At 43.3% G+C, this 26,684-nt stretch overlaps 2 pseudogenes; both read right to left on the bottom strand.

The window, feature by feature from the left end:
* On the bottom strand, positions 1-19,534 carry LOC139541846 (zinc finger protein 585A-like; annotated as a pseudogene).
* A 2,850-nt stretch (positions 19,535-22,384) lies between these two features.
* LOC139541835 (zinc finger protein 79-like) lies at positions 22,385-23,530 on the bottom strand (annotated as a pseudogene).
* Between the last annotated feature and the right edge of the window lie 3,154 nt (positions 23,531-26,684).

The following is a 26,684-nucleotide window of genomic DNA, read 5'->3' as shown; positions in this document are numbered from 1 at the left end:
AAATAAACAATATTTAAACTCCAGAACATGGTAAGGATTCTCTCCAGTGCGAGTTAGCTGGTGATTCTTTAGGTCTCCTAGGCAACTGAACCTTTTCCTCACACAGAGCAGAGGCACGGCTTCTCTACTGTGCCAAGTGAAAAGGTAGGTCTTCAAATTTGATGACTGACTGAAGTGTTGTGGAAATTCTTACACGGGGACACTCAAAGTCAATATTAAATGAATCACCCTTTATTGTCAGCAAGCTGGAGAGGTCACAGTCAAACTTAGATGCACAATTACCTGTTTATGACACCAAAGATAAGATGCACACAGAACATTTCATTCAGTACAGAACCTTTCCACAGCTGGTGTTTTTTGGGGGAAATATAAACTGGTGAAACTACCCCCACATTGATAGTAGAGTTAAGGCTTATCCCCTTTGTGAGCAAACTGGTGTCTTCAGATTTGATGACCCAGCTTTTATCCTGTGTGAGTTCTCTGGTGTTTCTTTAAAGCTGATGATTGACTGAAACTCTTCCCACAATGAGAGCAACGGTTAGGCTTCTCTACTGTGTGGGATAGCTGGTGTCGCTTAAGGTTTCCTACCAGACTGAAACTCTTCCCACACTGAGAGCAGACGTGAGGCTTATCTCCCGTGTGAGTTATCTGATGAGTCTTCAGAGTTGATAAATGACTGAAACTCTTACCACACTGACGGCAGTGGAACGGCTTCTCTCCTGTGTGAGTTCTCTGGTGCGTCTTCAGAGTTGACGACTGACTGAAACTGTTCCCACACTGGGAGCAGTGGAATGACTTTTTTCCTGTGTGAATCAGCTGGTGTTTCTTTTGGAAATATAAACTGGTGAAACTATCCCCACATTGAGAGCAGTGGTAAGGCTTCTCTCCTGTGTGAATTATCTGGTGTGCCTTCATTTCACATAACCTGCTGAAACTCTTCCCACATTGACAGCAGGGGTAAGGCTTCTCTCCTGTGTGAGTTAGTTGGTGTTTTTTCAGAGTTGATAACTGACTGAAACTCTTTCCACATTGGGAGCAGTGGTAAGGCTTCTCTCCTGTGTGAGTTCTCTGGTGTGACTTTAAGTCTCTTGGATGTCTGAAATCCTTCCCGCACTGAGAGCAGTGGTATGGCTTCTCTCCTGTGTGAATTAACTGGTGTGCATTTAGGTTGGCTAACTGACGGAAAATCTTCCCACAATGAGAGCAGAGGTAAGGCTTCTCTCCTGTGTGAGTTAGGTGGTGTTTTCTCAGTGTAGATAGCTGACTGAAACTCTTTCCACATTGGGAGCAGTGGTAAGGCTTCTCTCCTGTGTGAGTTCTCTGGTGTGTCTTTAGTTGATCCGAATGGCTGCAACCCTTTCCACAAACAGAGCAGTGGTATGGCTTCTCTCCTGTGTGAGTTATCTGGTGCGTCTTTAGTTTGCTTGGTGTTTCACATATCTTCTCACATTGACCACACGGGTATGTCATAATCCTTTTTTGAGTCTGTTTTGATTTGAGGTGATTTGGACAAATAAAACTCCCTCTGCAATCTGAGCAGGGGTGGGGCCTACAAGTGTGTCTTCTCAACTCCTCTGGCTCATAGAAACTAGTGAAGCAGTCCATGCAGTGGTGATGTTTCTGTCTTGAGTTCCTCCGTCTGTGTTGTTTATGGTTTCCTGATGCTGTGGAACTGGGCTCACTGTCTGAACCTGGGTTTGAGATCTCTCCTGTGGGAATAAGAACAGATATGGGGTTAGAATCAGGAACAGTATTGAAATGGTCTTTAAAAGACCAAGACTTGTTTAAAGGCCTAATGCAGCCGTTTTTATATCAATATCAAACCATTTACTGGGTAACAATTAAGTACTATAAAGTTAATATTTATATCCAAAAATCTCAGTTTACATTGGCGCGTTATGGTCAGAAATGCATTGTCTCAAACAAACATCCGGTGAAAGTGCAGAGAGCCACATCAAATTACAGAAATACTCATCATAAACATTGATAAACCATACAAGTGTTAAACATACGAATAAAGATAAACTTCTCCTTAATGCAACCGCTGTGTCAGATTTCAAAAAGGCTTTACGGAGAAAGCACACTTTGCGATTATGTTAGGTAAGCACCTAGCCACAGAAACCCATACAGCCATTTTCCAGCCAAGGAGAGTGTCACAAAAGTCAGAAATAGCATTAAAATGAATCACTTACCTTTGATGATCTTCATCTGGTGGCACTCCCAGGTCTCCATGTTAGACAATAAATGTTTGTTTTGTTCGATAATGTCCCTCTTTATGACCAAAAACCTAAATTTTGCTTGCGCGTTTTGTCCAGTAATCAGAATGCTTAAGGCGCATGCACTAAGTCTAGACGAAAAGTTTTTTAAAAGTACAATAAAAGTTAGTAGAAACATGCCAAACAATGTTTAAAATCAATGCTCCGGTTGTTTTTGTCATAAATAATCAATAATATTTCAACCGGACAAAAGCTTCGTCAATAGGAAAAGAGAAACAAGAAAGGCGCGTTCCCGATCAGGCGCATGGCTGATGAATGGAAATTTCCACTGGCCACTGATTGAAAGTGCTGTATCTCCCTCATTTTTCAGAGTAAAAGCCTGAAACAATGCCTAAAGACTGGCCACATGTAGAGGAAGCCACAGAGCTCGTGAACTGGGTCCTAAGTCTTTGTATGGTGGATAGGCTTTCAAAGGAAAAACAGCCTTTCAAAATAATAGTATTTCCTGGTTGGATTTTCCTCTGGTTTTCGCCTGCCATATCAGTTATGTTATACTCACAGACATTATTTTAACAGTTTTGGAAACTTTAGAGTGTTTTCTATCCAAATCTACTAATTATATGCATATCCTATCTTCTGGGCCTGATTAGCAGGCAGTTTAATTTGGGCACGCTTTTTAGAAATTCCGAATGCTGCCCCCTACCCTAGTGAAGTTAAACGCATCAAAACTATTCACAGGAGCTGGATAAAGATCCAATATAAAGAGACAGGGGGAATGTCCCTTCACCGTTATACTGCTGTAATGTTGTTTTATAAACATCCTTCAACCATCTAACTGATCAAATTAGCACTTTTCCATAAATAGAAGGGAAATTGCATTGCATTGGAGCCATGTACAATCTCACCATGAACCCACGGACGCTGAATCTTTCTAATAAGTTTGGTTTTTAATCAAATTAAACTAAAAACAGTCTACTTGTTAAACCAACAACAATATTTCTAAATAGGATTGGGTCAGAAACATCAACTCATAATAAATCACTTCTCTGTGCACACGCCTAAACGTCTTTACACGTAACATTTGCACGTCTTTACAAAATACTCGGCTTCTATCAATAGATTTTGGCATTATAGGAGGATGGAATAGTTTGGAGGAGCGCCCATGTCTTTTGGTAATCGGAAAAGGGGCGCCATTTGAAAATGGGGCTGGATAGCTTACTCAAAACGAGGAAAATGAAGTATGCTGGTACATGTATTGTGAACAATGAAAAAAACATTAAGGCAAATATTTCAAGGCACTCTCAGTAGACCATTTAAAACCTCTTTATTATTAGGCTACTGGGCTAATGGCCAGGATGAATAGACACCTATGTGATGCTGTTAAACCAGCCAGGATTTAGGAGTAGGGTAGGTTGTGTTTCTAAATACGAGATTCACCAGCACAAAATGAACATCTCTCTACCATGGGCACTGTGTGTCATGGCTGGATAGGCTGCACTCTCAAAATCCACTGTGTTACCTAGAAGACCTGCTGTTTGTGGCTCTGAAACATTCCTTTTAGCGCTGTATGAAACTGACAGTTTTGCATGTTTTTAAGGACACGCCTCCAATATTGCCACCCCTCCCACCTCAGCACAAGTGAGCTGATGTTAGACAGGTACATTGCTGAACCTGGCGTTAGGAGCGCTCATGTTTTTACATGACGAAATTCCAAACTAACATGTGTTTCACACTTGGGCCTCTAATCTCCAGCTGAAAACAGGCCCAGAACATTAAAACCCCCATGCAGTAATTTTATTTTTTAAAATTTTTATTTAACTAGGCAAGTCAGTTAAGAACAAGTTCTTATTTACAATGACGGCCTACCAGAAGGCAAAAGGCCTCCTGCGGGGATAGGGGCTGGGATTTAAAAAAATATATAGGACAAAATACACACAAGACACTACATAAAGACAGACCTAAGACAACAACATAGCATGGTAGCAACACATGAAAATACAGCATGGTAGCAACACAACAAGGCAGCAGCACAAAACATGGTACAAACAGTATTGGGCACAGACAACAGCACAAAGGGCAAGAAGGTAGAGACAACAATACATCACGCGAAGCAGCCACAACTGTCAGTAAGAGTCTCCATGATTGAGTCTCTGAATGAAGAGATTGAGATTAAACTGTCCAGTTTTAGAGGGGTTTTTGCAGCTCGTTCCAGTCGCTGGCTGCAGCGAACTGAAAAGAGGAGTGTGCTTTGGGGACCTTTGACAGAATGTGACTAGCAGAACGGGTGTTGTATGTGGAGGATGAGGGCTGCAGTAGGTATCTCAGATAGGGGGGAGTGAGGCCAAAGAGTGTTTTCTAAAGAAGCATCAACCAGTGCATCATGCAACAGGTATACAGACATGACCAGTTTACAGGGAAGTATAAAGTGCAGTGATGTGTCCTATAAGGGGCATTGGTGGCCAGTCTGATGGCAGAATGGTTAAATCATCACTGGATGTCTAATAAATCACTGTGTTTATTTCATGAAAATAACTTCAAATATATTTGTTATCATTTATTTCCCTGAGCCTCCTTTTGCCATTGAAATCCTCAGTCTGATCTTGTGATCTTTTACTCTTCAGAAAGAGGCACCAGATTGGTGGAAAGACTCAATAATAGTACTGGAATCCCCTGTGGCTGTCAATGCACCAACTTCTCCATCCTACACAACTGAACTTACCTGGGTCAGTGTTACCATCTACTTCTTCCTCCTCTTCCCTGTTCTCCACTTCTGTGACTGCTCTCTCCTCCACCTCCTCTTTGAATGCTCTCTCCTCCGCCTCCTCCTCTTTGAATGCTCTCTCCTCCACCTCCTCCTCTTTGAATGCTCTCTCCTCCACCTCCTCCTCCTCTTTGAATGCTCTCTCGTCCGCCGCCCCTGCCTCATTTTTGAGGGCCATCTCCTCCACCTCCTCCTCTTTGAGGGCCATCTCCTCCGCCTCCTCCTCTTTGAGGGCCATCTCCTCCGCCCCCTCCTCTTTGATCTCTACCTCTTCTTTGACTTCTCTCTCCTCCACCTCTTTGAATGCTCTCTCCTCCACCTCCTCTTTAATCCCTATCTCCTCTTCTTTGACTTCTCTCTCCTCCCCTTCCTCTTTGACAATCACATTGAGTTCCAGTGGTTGACTACAGTCCTCTAGCTTCACTAAGACCATCTCTGGGCCCCACTGTGAGCTTCTCTGTGCTGGAACACCACAGTAAGAACCCGGGGACTTGGGTTCAGCCATGGAAGGCTATAGTAGGATTCAAAAGAGGCACAAACAAAAATGTAAGGTGAGTTTCACAAACAGGGGAGTTTCACAAAATACTGGAACAGCTTTGCTAACAAAGACATATTCCATCCACTTGGAATATACTGTAATGAAACAGGCAGGGAGCAGGTCTCGAACCCTCGACCTTCTAGCCCGAGGTCCGGCGCGCTATCGACTGTGCCGCAAAAGCATGCTCAAGCGGCAGAGTCGATTTCCGCGCTTATAAACCCAGGGTCGTTACACTACTCCCTCCATTCAAAGAGCGCGTCCTCGCGCTAGCTTGCGACTCTACGTCTTACAGGAACGCGCTCACCGGCCAAGCACACGCACTGTCGTGGATGCAAGGTCCGATCCCACTTCTGACACCAATGTAATGAAACAGCACGGAGCAGGTCTCGAACCCTCGACCTTCTAGCCCGAAGTCCGGCGCGCTATCGACTGTGCCGCAAAAGCATGCTCTTGCGGCAGAGTCGATTTCCGCGCTTATAAACCCAGGGTCGTTACACTACGAATACATTTTGCTAGCTGGCATTGCTGTGGCGATGGTACAGCTAGCGTTGACAATGTTGAGTTAGTTGGTTTAGCTTTAACTTACAGACGAATTCAAATCTCACCTTTCTCACTAGGATGAAACGATATAGCTAGATAGACATTTTACCAGCAAGAAGTTAGCTTTACGCAATCGCGAACCAAAATATAATTTCATTTGTAATCTCTAAATGAACAGTTAGCTAATGATTAACGTTAACAAACTTAATTTCAGTAGCTATCTAAAGCTGGCTAACTAACTAACGGCGTTGCTAACTAGCCATGCTAACTTACTAGATAAGGGTTGCCATTTATGCCATTTTAAAGATGGACAATGCACATATCACATAGTTGACATTGCTGTCTTAATAACAAATAACGTTATCATTCACAACAAAGTCTTGAAGATAAACTCACTTGCTCGGTATGATAGATAGCTAGTTAGCTTGGCTAGCCGTTTGAATGGGTAACTAAGTAAGCAAGCTAGCTAACGTTAGCTCAAATGGATATTGTTTACACATGATCTGGTGGACGTGGATAAATAATCCCACTACTAATGTTAACCTAAGGAAAGATTACAGAATATGTTAGAAATCTTGATTTAACATTCACACTGGAATTGGCAACTCTTGTTGTTCTAGCTATCTAGCATAACTTCTTCGGTGAGGGTTAACTTCTTCTTTGGTATAATGGCGTTCGCAACAATTATATGCGCGTTCCGCCACCTACTGTACAGGTGGATAATAAGGATCCAAAAAGGAAACCAATGCGTGGTAAAAAAAATAAAAACGTATACAAAACTATGAGTAACGAAATGTTCACTAAATCAGCCTGCTTTTCTGTTTAATCAGGTTCCTACACAGGCTCATAAGGATCCTGTGATGGCGGGACATTTCCTGGCAACAGTCGTCCATGCAGTGCTTCTGCCGTTAAATCTTGGAGGCCCAAAAACTTCTCGGTTGCAGATATCCAGCTTCTTGGACACTTGTGCAGTACAATTAATAACCGTGGCTCTAAAAGCTACAAAATCCACCTTCTTCACAATAAGCGTATCCAGATCACTGGATTGACGAATAACATTGGCAACTGGTTGTGGTGCATCCACCGCCATATCTTCTTCAGAACTGTGGCTTCTTGCCCTTTCAACTCTCTTGCACCCCAACAGGGCACTAAGGGAATTCAGAAATATGATCCCCACCACAGTTGCAAAATGTTACATTCACACTCTTCAATAACATATTCCTTCCATCTACAAACACTTGACAAATGGCCAAACTTATTACACTTCTTGCATTGCATCGGGTTTTGCACGAACGATCTTATCGCGTATCTTATATATCCCAACTTTACATAGGGTGGTAAATACTCATCAAACATCAATATACAGATAAACTTAGCTCCTTTTCCCCATTCTCCAAAAGAGTCAAGCAACGTGCATGAACTTATCCTGGAATTTTTTGTCTGAAATATTGATTATTAATGTCCAACGGGACGCCATTGGCGCCGGAGGAGATGGCTGCCGTTTTACGGTCTCCTAACCAATTGTGCTATTGTGTGTGTTTTTTCATGTTATTTAGAACTTATTTTGTACATAATGTTTCTGCCACCTTCTCTTATGACCGAAAATAGCTTCTAGATATCAGGACAGCAAATAATCACCTCGTACTGGACAAATGTAACGGATGTGAAATGGCTAGCTAGTTAGCGGGTACGCGCTAATAGCATTTCAATCGGTTACGTCTCTTGCTCTGAGACCTGAAGTAGGGTTTCCCCTTGCTCTGCAAGGGCCGTGGCCTTTGTGGAGCGATGGGTAACGATGCTTCGTGGGCGACCGTTGTTGATGTGTGCAGAGGGTCCCTGGTTCGCGCCCGTGTCGGGGCGAGGGGACGCCGTAAAGTTATACTGTTACATTGATGCTGTTGCCCCGGATCACTGGTTGCTGCGGAAAAGGAGGAGGTTGAAAGGGGGGTGAGTGTAACGGATGTGAAATGGCTAGCTAGTTAGCGGGTACGCGCTAATAGCATTTCAATCGGTTACGTCACTTGCTCTGAGACCTGAAGTAGGGTTTCCCCTTGCTCTGCAAGGGCCGCGGCTTTTGTGGAGCGATGGGTAACGACGCTTCGTGGGTGTCAGTTGTTGATGTGTGCAGAGGGTCCCTGGTTCGCGCCCGTGTCAGTGCGAGGGGACGTACTAAAGTTATACTGTTACACAAAGATGTTTTCTTCAACGAGTCGGACGAGAAGGATTTACTTCAGACACCCGACAAGGCCCAAATCGCTGTGATTCGCATGAGAAAGATAGATATTGGAGATATCAGGGACATAGGTCGGGGTGCCTTGTAAGGATCCAACAGCGAGTGGGTAATCTGCCTCTTCCATCAGTCCTATTTGTCAACGTACAATCATTGGATAACAAAAGAGATGATCTACAATCACATATATCCTACCAACGGGACATGAAAAACTGTTATATCTTATGTTTCACAGAGTTGTGACTGAACAACAACATGAATAACATACAGCTAGGGGGGTTTAAACTGCATCAGCAAGATAGAACAGCTGCCTCCCGTAAGACAAGGGGTCGCAGTCTGTGTATATTTGTAAACAACAGCTAGTGCACAAAATCTAATAGTAAGGAAGTCTTAAGGTTTTGCTCGCCTGAGGTAGAGCATCTCATGATAAGCTGTAGACCACAGCTTACATCACTGGGGCCAAGCTTCCTGCCATCCAGGACCTCTATACCAGGCGGTGTCAGAGGAAGGCCCTAAAAATTGTCAAAAACTCCAGCCACCCAAGTCATAGACTGTTATCTCTACTACCGCACGGCAAGCGTTACAGGAGCGCCAAGTCTAGGTCCAAAAGGCTTCTTAACAGCTTCTACCCAAGCCATAAGACTCCTGAACAGGTAATCAAATGGCTACCCAGACAATTTGCATTGCACCCCCTCTTTTACACTGCTGCTACTCTCTGTTTATTATGCATGGTCAATCCACCTACATGTACATATTACCTCAACTACCTCGACTAACCGGTGCCCCCGCACATTGACTCTGTACCGGTACCCCCTCTATATAGCCTCGCTACTGCTGCTCTTTAATTATGTAATTTTTAACTTAGCAATTTTTTACTTCAAATGTATTTTTCTTAAAACTGCATTGTTGGGCTTGTAAGGGCTTATAAGTAAGCATTTCACTGTAAGGTCTACACCTGTTATATTCGGCACATCTGACAAATAACATTTGAAAACCTTTAACCGGTGCCCTGCTTCGAAAATCAAAGCTGTTCACTTCATTCGTCGAGAATTCCCCGAGCCACAATGCACACTCCTTTTGCTCTTTAGATACACACGATGTCAACACCATACCACTCCTGCTTACTATGACTACACGATATCAACACCATACCACTCCTGGTTACTATGACTACACCATATCAACACCATACCACTCCTGGTTACTATGACTACACCATATCAACACCATACCACTCCTGGTTACTATGACTACATGATGTCAACACCATATCACTCCTGGTTACTATGACCACAGGATATCAACACCATACCGCTCCTGGTTACTATGACTACACGATATCAACACCATACCGCTCCTGGTTACTATGACTACATGATATCAACACCATATCACTCCTGGTTACTATGACTACATGATATCAACACCATACCACTCCTGGTTACTATGACTACATGATATCAACACCATACCACTCCTGGTTACTATGACTACATGATATCAACACCATATCACTCCTGGTTACTATGGCTACATGATATCAACACCATATCACTCCTGGTTACTTTGACTGCATTCACTTTTCCTGAAGCCTTCTTCACCATCCTCGTGACTTCGAAAGAGTTTCCCAAATAAACATCATTATCCAAAAAACATACTCCAACAAGCAACGATTCATCAGACTCATGTTCCACAACAATTGTTTCCCTTTTTGTTCCATTCTTGGACTTCACTGTTGTCCACTCATCGTTTTCGCTAACTGTAGCTCGACGTGCTTTCAGCACGACACTTCTGCTTCCGCCATCATCCCTACAGTGTCATCCCAGGGTTTAACTTATTCCATGAGGTTTAACAGAGGTTGGCATCCAATAAATATTGCATTACAGCCACCTACTAGAATGGAGAATATCTCCATTATACTTTGCTTGAAAGAATGAATAAACAAATACTCTGCCATCTAACACTACACTCAGAAAAAAACTATATATATATATATATACACAGTGTCAGTCAAAAGTTTGGACAAACATACTATTCAAGGGTTTTTCTTTATTTTGACTATTTTCTACATTGTAGAATAATAGTGAAGACATCAAAACTATGAAATAACACATACTGTACAGAATCATGTAGTAACAAAAAAAGTGATTAATAAATCAAAATATATTTTATTTGAGATTCTTCAAAGTAGCCACCCTTTGCCTTGATGACAGCTTTGCGCACTCTTGGCATTCTCTCAACCAGCTTCATGAGGTAGTCACCTGGAATGAATTCAATTAACAGATGTGCCTTGTTAATGAATTTATGGAATTTCTTTCCTTCTTAATGTGTTTGAGTCAATCAGTTGTGTTGTGACAAGGTAGGCGGTGGTATACAGAAGATAGCCCTATTTGGTAAAAGACCCAAGTCCATATTATGACAAGAACAGCTCAAATGACATGAAGGTCAGTCAATCCGTACATTTTCAAGAATTTTCAAGAAAGTTCCTTCAAGTGCAGTCACAAAAACCATCAAGTGCTATGATGAAACTTGCTCTCATGAGGACCGCCACAGGAAGGAAAGACCCAGACTTACCTGTGCTACAGAGGATAAGTTCATTAGAGTTAACTGCACCTCAGATTGCAGCCCAAATAAATGCTTCACAGAGTTCAAGTAACAGACACATCATAACATCAACGGTTCAGCGGAGACTGCGTGAAATCAGGCCTTCATGGTCAAATTGCTGCAAAGAAACCACTACTAAAGGACACCAATAAGAAGAAGAGTCTTGCTTGGGCCAAGAAAGACAAGCAATGGACATTAGACTGGTGGAAATCTGTCCTTTGGTCTGATGAGTCCAAATTTGAGACTTCTGGTTCCAACCCCGTGTCTTTGTGAGACACTGAGTAGGTGAACGGATGGTATAGCGTATCGCTGCAGAATGCTGTGGTAGCCATGCTGGTTAAGCGTGCCTTGAATTCTAAATATATCACAGGCAAAGGACCCCCACACAATCACACCTCCTCCTCCGTGCTTCACGGTGGGAATCACAGTGGGACTATCATGTTTGTCAACAGGACAATGACCCAAAACACAACTCCAGGCTGTGTAAGGGCTATTTGACCAAGAAGGAGAGTGATAGAGTGCTGCATCACATGACCTGGCCTCCACAATCACCCAACCTCAACCCAATTGAGATGGTTTGGGATGACTTGGACCGCAGAGTGAAGGAAAAGCAGCCAACAAGTGCTTAGCATATGTGGAAACTCCTTCAAGACGTTTGGAATAGCATTCCTCATGAAGCTGGTTGAGAGAATGCCAAGAGTGTGCAAAGCTGTCATCAAGGCAAAGGGTGGCTATTTTGTAAAATCTAAAATATATTTTGAGTTGTTTAACACTTTGTTTGGTTACTACATGATTCCATATGTGTTATTTAACAGTTTTGATGTCTTCACTATTATTCTACAATGTATAAAATAGTAGAAATGAAGAAAAACCCTTGAGTAGGTGTGTCTAAACGTTTGACTGACACTGTATTCAACAAGCAAAGTGATCATGCTGTTTTTATGTGGCTGCTATGAAAGTGAACTGTTTAAGTGTGATCAGTGGCGTGTTCATTCCACCCATTCTGTTGAATAACTTTTCTTAAACGGAAGCAAATGGAACGAAACAGGGATAAACTTACCTTTGTCCAACAGAAACTCTAGTTGTGGAACTGTTGGACTAATGACTAATGATTAAACCCTAGATCAGCTAGATGCAGGCAAGTGGGCAAGGCAGTATTGAATGTATCACGGTCTCTCATCTTGATTACTCAAAATTATCTCGACCTGTGTTTTAAACTTTAATTCATAGGCCAGGTTGTAGCAACCTCATGTTGGGTACAGGGAAAATGTGAGTATCATGTAGTAGCCTAAACCTATCAATGTTCCATTCATCCAGATCAATGTAGTATGAATGACAGTAATATGCTGTAATAGAAATAATGCTTAAACAGCACCGACCGCCACTGCCTTACTTACAGTATAGCCTACCTGTAAAGCACCAGAAATAATGACTCTTCAACCCTCCATAATAAAGAGAGACAGGAAACTTACAATAGTCATATTTATTTTCTGCCATTTCAAAGTTTTTGTTGTATACATTTTCCGTGACTAAATTCTCTATATATATTTTTTTTAAATAAGCGATTATAGAAATCCAACTAGAATATATGATGTCTGATTACTCAGGATTCTCTATGGACAGATATTAGCTATGGATTCCACAATGTCAACTTCACTGAGTTTTCTCTGCAGTGTTGCCTTTTTTGGCGATTCCTGAAATAGGGATATGTTCACAATAAAGCGTTATCATACCAGCTTTATTTTAAGAACATGGTAAGGAATCTCTCCAGGGCGAGTTAGCTGGTGTTTCTTTAGGTTCCTCACACTGTGCCAGTGAACTGGTGGGTCTTCAGATGTGTTCACTGACTGAAGCCAGGGGAGCAGCTGCCACACTCCTTTGCAGGTCATTTTTTACCCCCTTTATCTAACCAGGTAAGTTATTATTAGTCATAATTAGCTGCCGTTTTTGGGGGAAATAAACTGGTGAAACTATCCCCACAGTGATAGCAGACTGGTGTCTTCAGATCTAATGACACAGCTTTTCTCCTGTGTGAATTCCCTGATGCTTCTTCAAATTTGCTGATTGACTGAAACTCTTCCCACACAAAGCAGTGGTATGGTTTCTCTCCTGTGTGAATTAACTGGATTTTGGGTGGTGTAAATGACTGACACACTTCCCACAATGAGAGCATCGTTAAGGCTTCTCTAGGGTGTGGGTTAGCTGGTGTCTCTTTAGGTTTCCTACCAGACTGAAACTCTTTCCACACTGAGAACAGTGGTAAGGCTTCTCCCCTGTGTGAGTTATCTGATGTTTCTTCAGAGTTGATGAATGACTGAAACTCTTACCACACTGGGAGCATTGGAACAGCTTTCCACCCGTGTGAATTAGCTGGTGTTTCTTTAGGAAATATAAACTGGTGAAACTATCCCCACACTGAGAGCAGTGGTAAGGCTTCTCTCCTGTGTGAATTAACTGGTGTGTATTTAGGTTGGCTAACTGACTGAAACTCTTCCCACAATGAGAGCAGAGGTAAGGCTTCTCTCCAGTGTGAGTTATGTGGTGTTTCTTTAGGAAATATAAACTGGTGAAACTATCCCCACATTGAGAGCAGAGGTAAGGCTTCTCTCCTGTGTGAGTTATCTGGTGTGGCTTCAGTTCAGATAACGTGGTGAAACTCTTCCCACATTGAGAGCAAAGGTAAGGCTTCTCTCCTGTGTGAGTTAGTTGGTGTCTTTTCAGACTTGATAACTGACTGAAACTCTTTCCACATTGGGAGCAGTGGAATGGCTTCTCTCCTGTGTGAGTTCTCATGTGTGACTTTAATTCTCTTGGAGATCTGAAATCCTTCCCACACTGAGAGCAGTTGTATGGCTTCTCTCCTGTGTGAATTAACTGGTGTGTATTTCGGTTGGCTAACTGACTGAAACTCTTCCCACAATGAGAGCATAGGTAAGACTTCTGTCCTGTGTGAGTTAGGTGGTGGTTTCTCAAAGTTGTTAACTGACTGAAACTCTTTCCACATTGGGAGCAGTTGTATGGCTTCTCTCCTGTGTGAGTTCTCTGGTGCGTCTTTAGATGGTCCGAATGACTGCAACCCTTTCCACAAACAGTGCAGTGGTATGGCTTCTCTCCTGTGTGAGTTCTCTGGTGCGTCTTTAGTTTGCTTGGTGTTTCACATATCATCCCACATTGACCACACGGGTATGTCGCCATCATTTTTTGAGTCTGTTTTGATTTGAGGTGAGTTGGACAAATACAACTGCCTCTGCAATCTGAACAGGGGTGGGGCCTACAAGTGTGTCTTCTCAACTCCTCTGGCTCATAGAAACTAGTGAAGCAGTCCATGCAGTGGTGATGTTTCTGTCTTGAGTTCCTCCGTCTGTGTTGTTTATTGTTTCCTGATGCTGTGGAACTGGGCTCACTGTCTGAACCTGGGTTGGAGCTCTCTCCTATGAGAATATGAACAGATATGGGGTTAGAATCAGGAACAGCATTGAAATGGTCTTTAACAGTCGTTTTTATATCAATATCAAACCATTTATTGGGTAACAATTAAGTACTTTACTTGAATACACTGAACAAAAATCTAAACGCAAGAAGCAACAATTTCAAAAATTATACTCATAAGGAAATCAGTGAATTGAAAAACATTCATTAGGCCCTAATCTATGGATTTCACATGACTGGGAATACAGATATGCATCTGTTGGTCACAGATACCTTTAAGAAAAGGTAGGGGCGTGGATCAGAAAACCAGTCAGTATCTGGTGTGACCACCATTTGCCTCATGCAGAGCGACATCTCCTTCACATAGAGTTGATCAGGATGTTGATTGTGGCCTGTGGAGTGTTGTCCTACTCCTCTTCAATGGCTGTGTGAAGTCGCTGGATATTGGCGGAAACTGGAACACGCTGTTATACACGTCGATCCAGAACATCCCCAAACATGTTCAATGGGTGACATGTCTGGTGAGTATGCAGGCCATGGAAGAACTGGGACATTTTCAGCTTACAGGAATTGTGTACAGATCCTTGTGTCATGCATTATCATGCTGAAACAAGGTGATGGCGGTGGATGAATGGCACGACAATAGGCCTCAGGATCTCGTCACGGTATCCCAGTGCATTCAAATTGCCATCGATAAAATGCAATCGTATTAATTGTCCTTAGCTTATACCTGCCCATACCATATCCCCACTGCCATCATTACCACTCTGTTCACAACGTTATCAGCAAATCGCTCACCCACACGACACCATACGCGCTTTCTGCCATCTGACCGGTACAGTTGAAACCGGGATTCATCGTGCTTATGGTAGAGAATTGAACATTAAATGATCTAGCGACGGCTCCGGTGGACATTCCTGCAGTCAGCATGCCAACAGCTCCGGTGGACATTCCTGCAGTCAGCATGCCAACAGCTCCGGTGGACATTCCTGCAGTCAGCATGCCAACAGCTCCGGTGGACATTCCTGCAGTCAGCATGCCAACAGCTCCGGTGGACATTCCTGCAGTCAGCATACCAACAGCTCCGGTGGACATTCCTGCAGTCAGCATGCCAACAGCTCCGGTGGACATTCCTGCAGTCAGCATGCCAACAGCTCCGGTGGACATTCCTGCAGTCAGCATGCCAACAGCTCCGGTGGACATTCCTGCAGTCAGCATGCCAACTGCTCCCTAAAAACTTGAGACATCTTTGGCATTGTGTTGCGTGACAAAACTGCACATTTTAGAGTGGCCTTTAATTGTCCCCAGTTCCATGGGCACTAGTGTAATGATCATGCTGTTTAATCAGCTTCTTGATATGCCACACCTGTCAGGTGGATGGATTCTCTTTGCAAAGGAGAAATGCTCACTAACAGGTATATAAACAAATTTGTGCCCCAAATTTAAATAAACTGTTTGTGCATGCACATTTATGGGATATTTTATTTCACATCATGAAATATTGGACCAATATTTTACACTTTGCGTTAACATATTTGTTCAGTGTAGATTTCCATTTTTTTTTTTTATGCTTTTCAGCAAAAAAAAACTATTTCTCCAGCAAGAACTTTGCATAATTTACCACATGATATCACTATGGAAAGCCTAAACTCCCACCCACACAAGTCTGCTGATTAGAAGGTCCTGTATAAAACAGCAACTAACAGGAAAAAACTTCTTTTTTTATCACACTTTTACAGTGTTAGTTTCATCAGCTGTCGTACAAAATGATATAAAACGCAGGAAAAACTGAATTTTGACTGCACTTGGACTTTAAAAGCTAGATTCCTTAATTAAACCAATAACAAAGAAACAACCCATCTCTGTTTTGGTAAAACTCTGAGGGATGGGCTTTGAGAAATGTAACAACTCTCAAATGAATAGACAGATCCGAAGATGCAAGGACTGACCATGCATGATATCAAAATGATAGTTTTAACCATGTTTAGAGGCTATGCAGTGTTTGGTTACATTTAACATTGTTTACAAATATTGGAGTAAAACAAGCTTGTATGTTGGGTTCTGATGGGGAACGACCGTTGAACTACGCTCATGAGCCATTTCTAAGTTACATTCTTCAAGAATCAATGGGTATATATGCTTCATTTCAAAGTCTAAAAATGGCTGGAGCAACTAAGGATTCTAGATTTAAGAATTTACCCAATTGTATACAAGGTCCAATGAAAATGTTTACTTCTGCTATTCCTTCTAAATATTTTTTTTTTTCTAGAGACATTGACCATCTAATAGTCAAATCATAGTGTAAAAGCAGGTGAGCTGGTTCTACTCTTTGTGTTAAAGCACGTCTGGCACTGCAGGATTTGAGTCCCTGGCGGCGTAGTGTGTTACTGATGGTAGGCTTTGTTACTTTGGTCCCAGCTCTCTGCAAGTCATTCACTAGGTCCCCCCGTGTGGTTCTGGGATTTTTGCTCACCGTTCTTGTGATCATTTTGACCCCACGGGGTGAGATCTTGCGTGGAGCCCCAGATCGAGGGAGATTATCAGTGGTCTTGTATGTCTTCCATTCCTAATAATTGCTCCCACAGTTGATTTCTTCAAACCAAGCTGCTTACCTATTGCAGATTCAGTCTTCCCAGCCTGGTGCAGGTCTACAATTTTGTTTCTGGTGTCCTTTGACAGCTCTTTGGTCTTGGCCATAGTGGAGTTTGGAGTGTGACTGTTTGAGGTTGTGGACAGGTGTCTTTTATACTGATAACAAGTTCAAACAGGTGCCATTAATACAGGTAACGAGTGGAGGACAGAGGAGCCTCTTAAAGAAGGTCTGTGAGAGCCAGAAATCTTGCTTGTTTGTAGGTGACCAAATACTTATTTTCCACCATAATTTGCAAATAAATTCATTAAAAATCCTACAATGTGATTTTCTGGATTTTTTTTCTTCTCATTTTGTCTGTCATAGTTGAAGTGTACCTATGATGAAAATTACAGGCCTCTCTCATCTTTTTAAGTGGGAGAACTTGCACAATTGGTGGCTGACTAAATACTTTTTTGCCCCACTGTAAATATGAACTTTATCAAACAAAACATGCATGTATTGTGTAACATGAAGTCCTATGAGTGTCATCTGATGAAGATTATCAAAGGTTAGTGATTAATTTGAGCTATATTTCAGCTTTTTTGTGACTGCTATCTTTCGCTGGAAAAATGGCTGTGCTTATTGTGGTTTGGTGTGACCTAACATAATCGTTTGTAGTGCTTTCGCTGAAAAGCATATTTGAAATCGGACACTTTGGTGGGATTAACAACAAGAATACCTTTAAAATGGTATGAAACACATGTATGTCTGAGGAATTTTAATTATGAGATTTCTGTTGTTTTGAATTTGGCGCCCTAGACTTTCACTGGCTGTTGTCATATCATCCCATCACCGGGATTGCAGCCATAATTAAAGCCCCGAAGCAGTGTTTTTAAATCATCACTGTATGTCTTCTATTTCATGAAAATAACTCCAAATATATTTGTTATCGTTGATTTCCCTGAGCCTCCTTTTGCCATTGAAATGCTCAGTCTGATCTTCTGGGCATGTTGATACAATAAAATATATTTACATACACAGCCCTGATTGGCGGATAGAGCCTACCCCGCTTACCCCTTCAAAGAAAGAGGCACCAGATTGGTGGAAAGACTCAATAATAGTTCTGGAATCCCCTGTGGCTGTCAATGCACCAACCTCTCCATCCTACACAACTGAACTTACCTGGGTCAGTGTTACCATCTACTTCTTCCTCCTCTTCCCTGTTCTCCACTTCTGTGACTGCTCTCTCCTCCGCCTCCTCGGTGACCGCTCTCTGCTCCGCTGTGAATGCTCTCTCCTCCACCTCCTCCTCCTCCTCTTTGAATGCGCTCTCCTCCGCCTCCTCCTCCTCTTTGAATGCACGCTCCTCCTCCTCCTCCTCTTTGAATGCACGCTCCTCCTCCTCCTCCTCTTTGAATGCATGCTCCTCCTCCTCCTCCTCTTTCAATGCTCTCTCCTCCTCCTCCTCCTCCTCTTTGAATGCCCTCTCCTCCACCTCCTCCTCCTCTTTGAATGCTCTCTCCTCCACCTCCTCCTCCTCTTTGAATGCTCTCTCCTCCACCTCCTCTTTGAATGCTCTCTCCTCCACCTCCTCCTCCTCTTTGAATGCTCTCTCCTCCACCTCCTCCTCTTTGAATGCTCTCTCCTCCACCTCCTCTTTAATCCCTATCTCCTCTTCTTTGACTTCCCTCTCCTCCTCTTCCTCTTTGACTATCACATTGAGTTCCAGTGCTTGACTACAGTCCTCCAGCTTCACTGAGACCATCTCTGGGCCCCACTGTGAGCTTCTCTGTGCTGGAACACCACAGTAAGAACCCGGGGACTTGGGTTCAGACATGGAAGGCTATAGTAGGATTCAAAAGAGGCACAAACAAAAATGTAAGGTGAGTTTCACAACTGGAACAGCTTAGTTAATAAAGGAATATAACTAAATATTCCAACCACTAGGAATCTACTAATACATTTAGCTAGCTAGCATTGCTTTGGCCATTGTACAGCTAGCGTTAGCAATGTTAAGCTAGTTGGGTAAGCATTAGCTTACTGTCACCTTTCTCACTAGGATGAAACGATCTACCTAGATAGACAAATTATCAGCAAGAATTTCGTCTGAAGCATTGCTGAACCAAAATGACATTTGATTTGTAATCTCTAAAATGACCAATTAGCTAATGATTAGATACTGAAATTAAATTAACTAGCTTGCTAGCTAGCCAGCCTTAGAAACAGCCTAGCTAACTTACTAGTTAAGGGTTGCCAATAGATTTATGCCATCTTGAAGATGGACAATTCACACATCACACAGTTGACATTACTGTCTTAATAACAAATAACGGTATCATTCACAACAGCATCTTTAAGAGTTGCTTGGTATGATCGATCCGTAGAAACGTTCGTTAGCTTGAGTAGGCATTTTAATGGCCAGTGAGTAAGCTAGCTAACGTTTGCTAAAATGGCTATTGTATACACATCATTCGGTGGACGTGGACAAATAATCAGACTACTAATGTTTACATATGGAAACGTTACAGAATATTAGAAATCTAGATCGTACCTTGACACTTGACTTTGAACTGGCAGCTGTTGTTGTTCTAGCTAGCGTAACTCCTTCTTTGGTGGGGTTTAACGGCGGTTGGCATCCAATATAATGTTGCATTACCGCCACCAACTGGACTGGAGAAAATAGCCATTATACTTTGTGATAGAAAAATACAAATTACCCTGCCAACTATTGTTGATGTTAATGTTTTGATGTTCTCCGTATCCACAGCCAGAATGATTTTGCAGTGCATGGTGATGGAAAATATGTCCTGTTATATTCATCATACCTTGGTTTTTGTGGTGAATGTGTGTTTTTTTTTTTTTATGGATAAGAGATGGTTTTCATACACATACATTGTCCATAATGTAGAGGCCTATGGGATATTCATTGGCAAGGTAAGGAAGGAGGATGGTAAATTTGATATGCATAACATACCAATACCAATTAACATACCTTTGTATTTTTTGGATTCACAGACTTCACCCTCCCTACACCTCTGAATATAACAGAAAACCTGTTCAATCACCATACACTGCAAAGTCATTATGGATACGGAGAACATCAACACATTAACATCAACACAGACGATATACCGAGTGGACTTGGGGCTCTGCTAGGAGTTTACCTCATATTTAGAATATTTTTATTCTGCTTTGCCACTAAAATCATAATTAACACTGAGAACTAAAATATTGTGTTATTGTTGTTATTGTTATGCATATTAATAATAATATGGGGGAGGGGGTTACATTTTTACCCCAAAAGGTTATTTAAAAAGGTTATTTGAAGAACTTATAGGGCTTCCCCCACAGTTTCAATTTGAATAACTCCTAAAGGATGCACAAGGAACCTTTTCTTCTTAGAGTGTACAGTTGATAACCATGACAATGAACACTAAAAAGTCAAACTTAGCCAACCTTACTGAAGCACGTCACTCTGTACTGGCAACATTCTACTACTCACAGGGGCCTCGTTCATAACCGTTGCTAAATGTAACAGTACATATCTGCATGCACCATTTCTGACAAATCTGCACACATATTCACATTTTAAGATTAATAAACTTGGCACACGCCATACAATCTAAAAATAAGAGGTTCCTGGAGTATCCTTTAGGGGCTCTTCAAATTTAAACTGTGGGGGAACCCCTGTAAGTTCTTCGAAGAACCCCTTTCGCGAGGGAAGAAACTTTGCTTCCTTCCTTTACACAATGGTAATCACAATTGTTAATGGTATTCCCCCCCAGAAGTAAAACAGGAAATGACAAAATTTGTGAGAGAAATGTAGTTCTGCGTAAACGACATTACTCCCCCACTGGAGACCGAAGTTCAATCCTGTGTCCTTCCTATTGATCTCCTTTCTGTTTCCAGCAGTCTGAATAAAATTGTCACGTCTCCCTCTCCCCTCCAGCGTTCGACGTCGCCGCAATACTAGCCCTCTTCCTCTGTCGGTATTGTTCATGCTATATCGCCACTGTTACGCTGACTCGTTTTCATGTTTGTTGTTTTATTAAATGTTTCACATGCACCTACTTCAAGACTCACAGCGTCATTGTAATAAATAAAAAAGCTAAAGGTAAAACACACACAAAAGGTTTAACAGAATAATGACATAAACAGTCAGTCAATACTAGGTAGATATGTACAGAGCCTTCAGAAAGTATTCATACCCCTTGACTTACTCCATATTTTATTGTGTTACAGCCTGAATTGAAAATGTATTAAATCGTTGTATTTCTAACCTATCTACACACAATACCCCATAATGACAAAGTGAAAACATGTTTTCAGAAATGTTTGCATATTTATTGAAAATGAAATACAGAAATATCTCATTTCCATAAGTATTCACAGCCCTGAGTCAATACATGTTAGAATTACCTTTGACAACGATTACAGCATTGCACAACTGGATTGTACGATATTTGCCCATTATTCTTTTCAGAATTCTTCAAGCTATGTCGAATTGGTTGTTGATCATTGCTAGACAGGCATTTTCAAGTCTTTCCATAGATTTTCAAGCAGATCTAAGTCAAAATTGTATCTAGGCCACTCAGGAACATTCACTGTCTTCTTGGTAAGCAACTCCAGTGTAGATTTGGCCTTGTGCTTTAGGTTATTGTCCTGCTGAAAGGTGAATTCATCTCCCAGTGTCTGGTGGAAAGCAGACTGAACAAGGATTTCCTCTAGGATTTTGCCTGTGCTTAGCTCCAACCCATTTCTTTATCCTAAAAAAGTCCCCAGTCCTTAATGATTACAATCCCACCCATAACATGATGCAGCCACCACTATGCTTGAAAATATGGAGTGGTCTTCAGTAACGTGTTGTAGTGGATTTGCCCCAAACATAACACTTTGTATTTGGTACAAAAAGTGAATTGCTTTTGCCACATTTTTTGCAGTATTACTTTAGTGCCTTGTTGCAAACAGGATGCACGTTTTGGAATATTTTTTGATTCTGTACAGGCTTCCTTCTTTTCACTTTGTCAATTAGGTTTGTATCGTGGAGTAACTACAATGTTGTTGATCCATCCTCAGTTTTCTCCTATCAAAGCCATTCAACTCAGTAACTGTTTTAAAGTCTCCATTGACCACATGGTGAAATCCCTGAGTGGGTTCCTTCCTCTATAGAAACGTTAAGAAGGACGCCTGTATCTTAGTAGTGACTGGATGTATTGATACACCTTCCAAGTGTATTTTATAACTTCACCGTGTCAAATGGATATTCAATGTCTGCTTTTTGTTTTGTTTTACCCATCTACCAATAGGTGACCTTCTTTGAGAAAACCTGGAAAACCTCCCTGGTCTATGTGGTTGAATCTGTGTTCGAAATTCACTGCTCGACTAAGGGGCCTTACAGATAATTACTATATATTCTGAAAGTAACGCATTGCTAACTACAGTGGCTATAGTTTTTATTACTCAAATACAAAAAGTAATTTGTTATGGTTCCTCCTTAAGGAAAAATGAAATATTTATAGTATTGATTTATGCAGATAGAAACTGAATTGATCGTCTGGAAGAAAATACACTTTAATTCAAATGTGACCCTCTTGGCATAATTAATACTCTTTAATACATTTTCATATGAGAATACTGAAAAACATTTCTCATTCCCACAATGAGAGCAGTGGTGTATTCTATAATGTTTCTTTAGGTCTCCTACCCGAGTGAAACATTTCCCACACTGGGAGCAGTGGTAAGGCTTCACTCCACTGTGTATTTTCGGATGTTGCTTTATACTTCCTTCAACACTGAAGCTCTTCCCACATTGGGAGCAGTGGTAAAGCTTCTCTCCTGTGTGCGTTTTCTGGTGTTTCTTCAGAAACTATAAACTAGTCAAACTATCCCCACATTGAGCGCAGTGGTAAGTCCTCTTACCTGTGTGAGTTAGCTGGTGTGTCTTCAGATTTGATGACTGACAAACTCTTCCCACACTGAGAGCAGTGGAAAAGCTTTTCTCCTGTGTGCATTAGCTGGTGTGTCTTTAGTTTGCTTGGTGCCTGAAAACTCTTTCCACATTGACCACACGGGTAAGTTTTCTTTCTATTGAGAGTCTGTTGGTGTAATTTCAGGTGAGTTGGACAAATAAAACTGCCTCTGCAATCTGAGCAGGGTCGGGGGCCTACAAGTGTGCCTTGTTAACTCCTCTGGATCATAGAAACTAGTGAAGCAGTCCATGTAGTGGTGATGTTTCTGTCTTGAGTTTCTCTGTCTGTGTTGTTTATTGTTTCCTGATGCTGTGGAACTGGGCTCACTGTCTGAACCTGGTTTGGAGATCTCTGCTGTGGGAATATGAACAGATATGGGGTTAGAATCAGGAACAAAGCACTGAAAACTTGACTGGATGCAAGCGGAAGCACTACAATAGTTTTAAAATCCCCTGTGGCCGCCAAGGCACCAACCTCTCTCCGTACTCCACACCTGAACTTACCTGGGTCAGTGATACTATCTACTTCCTCCTCTTCCTCTAGATCTGGAGCAGACACCTCCCTGTTCTCCTCTTCTTCTTTGACACCTCCTCCTCCTCCTCTTTAATACTTATATCCCCCTCTTCTTTGATCTCTTCCTCCTGCTCTTCTCTCATTCCTCTCTCCTCCATCTCATCTTTGACTGCGTTCTCCTCCAACTTCTCTGTGACTGCTCTCTCCTCCACCTCCTCTTTGACTGCTCTCTCCTCCACCTCCTCTTTGACTGCTCTCTCCTCCACCTCCTCTTTGACTGCTCTCTCCTCCACCTCCTCTTTCACTCCTCTCTCCTCCTGCTCTTCTCTCACTTCTCTCTCCTCCACCTCCTCTTTGACTGCTCTCTCCTCCACCTCCTCTTTCTGCTCTCTCCTCCACCTCCTCTTTCACTCCTCTCTCCTCCACGACTGCGTTCTCCTCCACCTCCTCTTTCTGCTCTCTCCTCCACCTCCTCTTTGACTGCTCTCTCCTCCACCTCCTCTTTCACTCCTCTCTCCTCCTGCTCTTCTCTCACTGTTCTCTCCTCCACCTCCTCTCACTGTTCTCTCCTCCACCTCCTCTCACTGTTCTCTCCTCCACCTCCTCTCACTGTTCTCTCCTCCACCTCCTCTTTGACTGCGTTCTCCTCCACCTCCTCTTTGACTGCGTTCTCCTCCACCACCTCTTTGACTGCTCTCTCCTCCACCTCCTCTTTGACTGCGTTCTCCTCCACCTCCTCTTTGACTGCGTTCTCCTCCACCTCCTCTTTGACTGCGTTCTCCTCCACCTCCTCTCACTGTTATCTCCTCCACCTCCTCTTTGACTGCGTTCTCCCCCACCTCCTCTTTGACTGCTCTCTCTTCCACCTCCTGACTGCTCTCTCCTCCACCTCCTCTTTGACTGCTCTCTCCTCCACCTCCTCTTTCACTCCTCTCTCCTCCTGCTCTTCTCTCACTCCTCTCTCCTCCACGACTGCGTTCTCCTCCACCTCTTTCTGCTCTCTCCTCCACCTCTGACTGCTCTCTCCTCCACCTCCTCTTTCACTCCTCTCTCCTCCTGCTCTTCTCTCACTGTTCTCTCCTCCACCTCCTCTCACTGTTCTCTCCTCCACCTCCTCTCACTGTTCTCTCCTCCACCTCCTCTCACTGTTCTCTCCTCCACCTCCTCTTTGACTGCGTTCTCCTCCACCTCCTCTTTGACTGCGTTCTCCTCCACCTTCTCTCACTGTTCTCTCCTCCACCTCCTCTTTGACTGCGTTCTCCTCCACCTCCTCTTTGACTGCGTTCTCCTCCACCTCCTCTTTGACTGCGTTCTCCTCCACCTCCTCTTTGACTGCTCTCTCCTCCACCTCCTCTTTGACTGCGTTCTCCTCCACCTCCTCTTTGACTGCGTTCTCCTCCACCTTCTCTCACTGTTCTCTCCTCCACCTCCTCTTTGACTGCGTTCTCCTCCACCTCCTCTTTGACTGCGTTCTCCTCCACCTCCTCTTTGACTGCGTTCTCCTCCACCTCCTCTTTGACTGCGTTCTCCTCCACCTCCTCTCACTGTTATCTCCTCCACCTCCTCTTTGACTGCGTTCTCCTCCACCTCCTCTTTGACTGCGTTCTCCTCCACCTCCTCTTTGACTGCGTTCTCCTCCACCTCCTCTTTGACTGCGTTCAACTCCACCTCCTCTGTGACTACGTTCTCCTCCACTACCTGTTTGATATTTAGAGTTTAAGTCGGGAGATAGAAACTCGGTAAACAACTTTTCCCATGGTGCCCCAAATTCCCAATGAGTTAATTGTTTACATTTACATTTAAGTCATTTAGCAGACGCTCTTATCCAGAGCGACTTACAAATTGGTGCATTCACCTTATGATATCCAGTGGAACAACCACTTTACAATAGTGCATCTAACTCTTTCAAGGAGGGGGGGGTTAGAAGGATTACTTTATCCTATCCTAGGTATTCCTTAAAGAGGTGGGGTTTCAGGTGTCTCCGGAAGGTGGTGATTGACTCCGCTGACCTGGCGTCGTGAGGGAGTTTGTTCCACCATTGGGGTGCCAGAGCAGCGAACAGTTTTGACTGGGCTGAGCGGGAACTGTACTTCCTCAGAGGTAGGGAGGCGAGCAGGCCAGAGGTGGATGAACGCAGTGCCCTTGTTTGGGTGTAGGGCCTGATCAGAGCCTGAAGGTACGGAGGTGCCGTTCCCCTCACAGCTCCGTAGGCAAGCACCATGGTCTTGTAGCGGATGCGAGCTTCAACTGGAAGCCAGTGGAGAGAGCGGAGGAGCGGGGTGACGTGAGAGAACTTGGGAAAGTTGAACACCAGACGGGCTGCGGCGTTCTGGATGAGTTGTAGGGGTTTAATGGCACAGGCAGGGAGCCCAGCCAACAGCGAGTTGCAGTAATCCAGACGGGAGATGACAAGTGCCTGGATTAGGACCTGCGCCGCTTCCTGCGTGAGGCAGGGTCGTACTCTGCGAATGTTGTAGAGCATGAACCTACAGGAACGGGTCACCGCCTTGATGTTAGTTGAGAACGACAGGGTGTTGTCCAGGATCACGCCAAGGTTCTTAGCACTCTGGGAGGAGGACACAATGGAGTTGTCAACCGTGATGGCGAGATCATGGAACGGGCAGTCCTTCCCCGGGAGGAAGAGCAGCTCCGTCTTGCCGAGGTTCAGCTTGAGGTGGTGATCCGTCATCCACACTGATATGTCTGCCAGACATGCAGAGATGCGATTCACCACCTGGTTATCAGAGGGGGGAAAGGAGAAGATTAATTGTGTGTCGTCTGCATAGCAATGATAGGAGAGACCATGTGAGGATATGACAGAGCCAAGTGACTTGGTGTATAGCGAGAATAGGAGAGGGCCTAGAACAGAGCCCTGGGGGACACCAGTGGTGAGAGCACGTGGTGCGGAGACAGATTCTCGCCACGCCACCTGGTAGGAGCGACCTGTCAGGTAGGACGCAATCCAAGCGTGGGCCGCGCCGGAGATGCCCAGCTCGGAGAGGGTGGAGAGGAGGATCTGATGGTTCACAGTATCAAAGGCAGCCGATAGGTCTAGAAGGATGAGAGCAGAGGAGAGAGAGTTAGCTTTAGCAGTGCGGAGCGCCTCCGTGACACAGAGAAGAGCAGTCTCAGTTGAATGACTAGTCTTGAAACCTGACTGATTTGGATCAAGAAGGTCATTCTGAGAGAGATAGCAGGAGAGCTGGCCAAGGACGGCACGTTCAAGAGTTTTGGAGAGAAAAGAAAGAAGGGATACTGGTCTGTAGTTGTTGACATCGGAGGGATCGAGTGTAGGTTTTTTCAGAAGGGGTG

Source organism: Salvelinus alpinus, chromosome 2 (assembly GCF_045679555.1).
Source record: "Salvelinus alpinus chromosome 2, SLU_Salpinus.1, whole genome shotgun sequence".
Taxonomy (NCBI): Eukaryota; Metazoa; Chordata; class Actinopteri; order Salmoniformes; family Salmonidae; genus Salvelinus; species Salvelinus alpinus.
The sequence above is the reverse complement of the archived record's forward strand: the minus strand, read 5'-3'. Positions and strand labels throughout refer to the sequence as shown.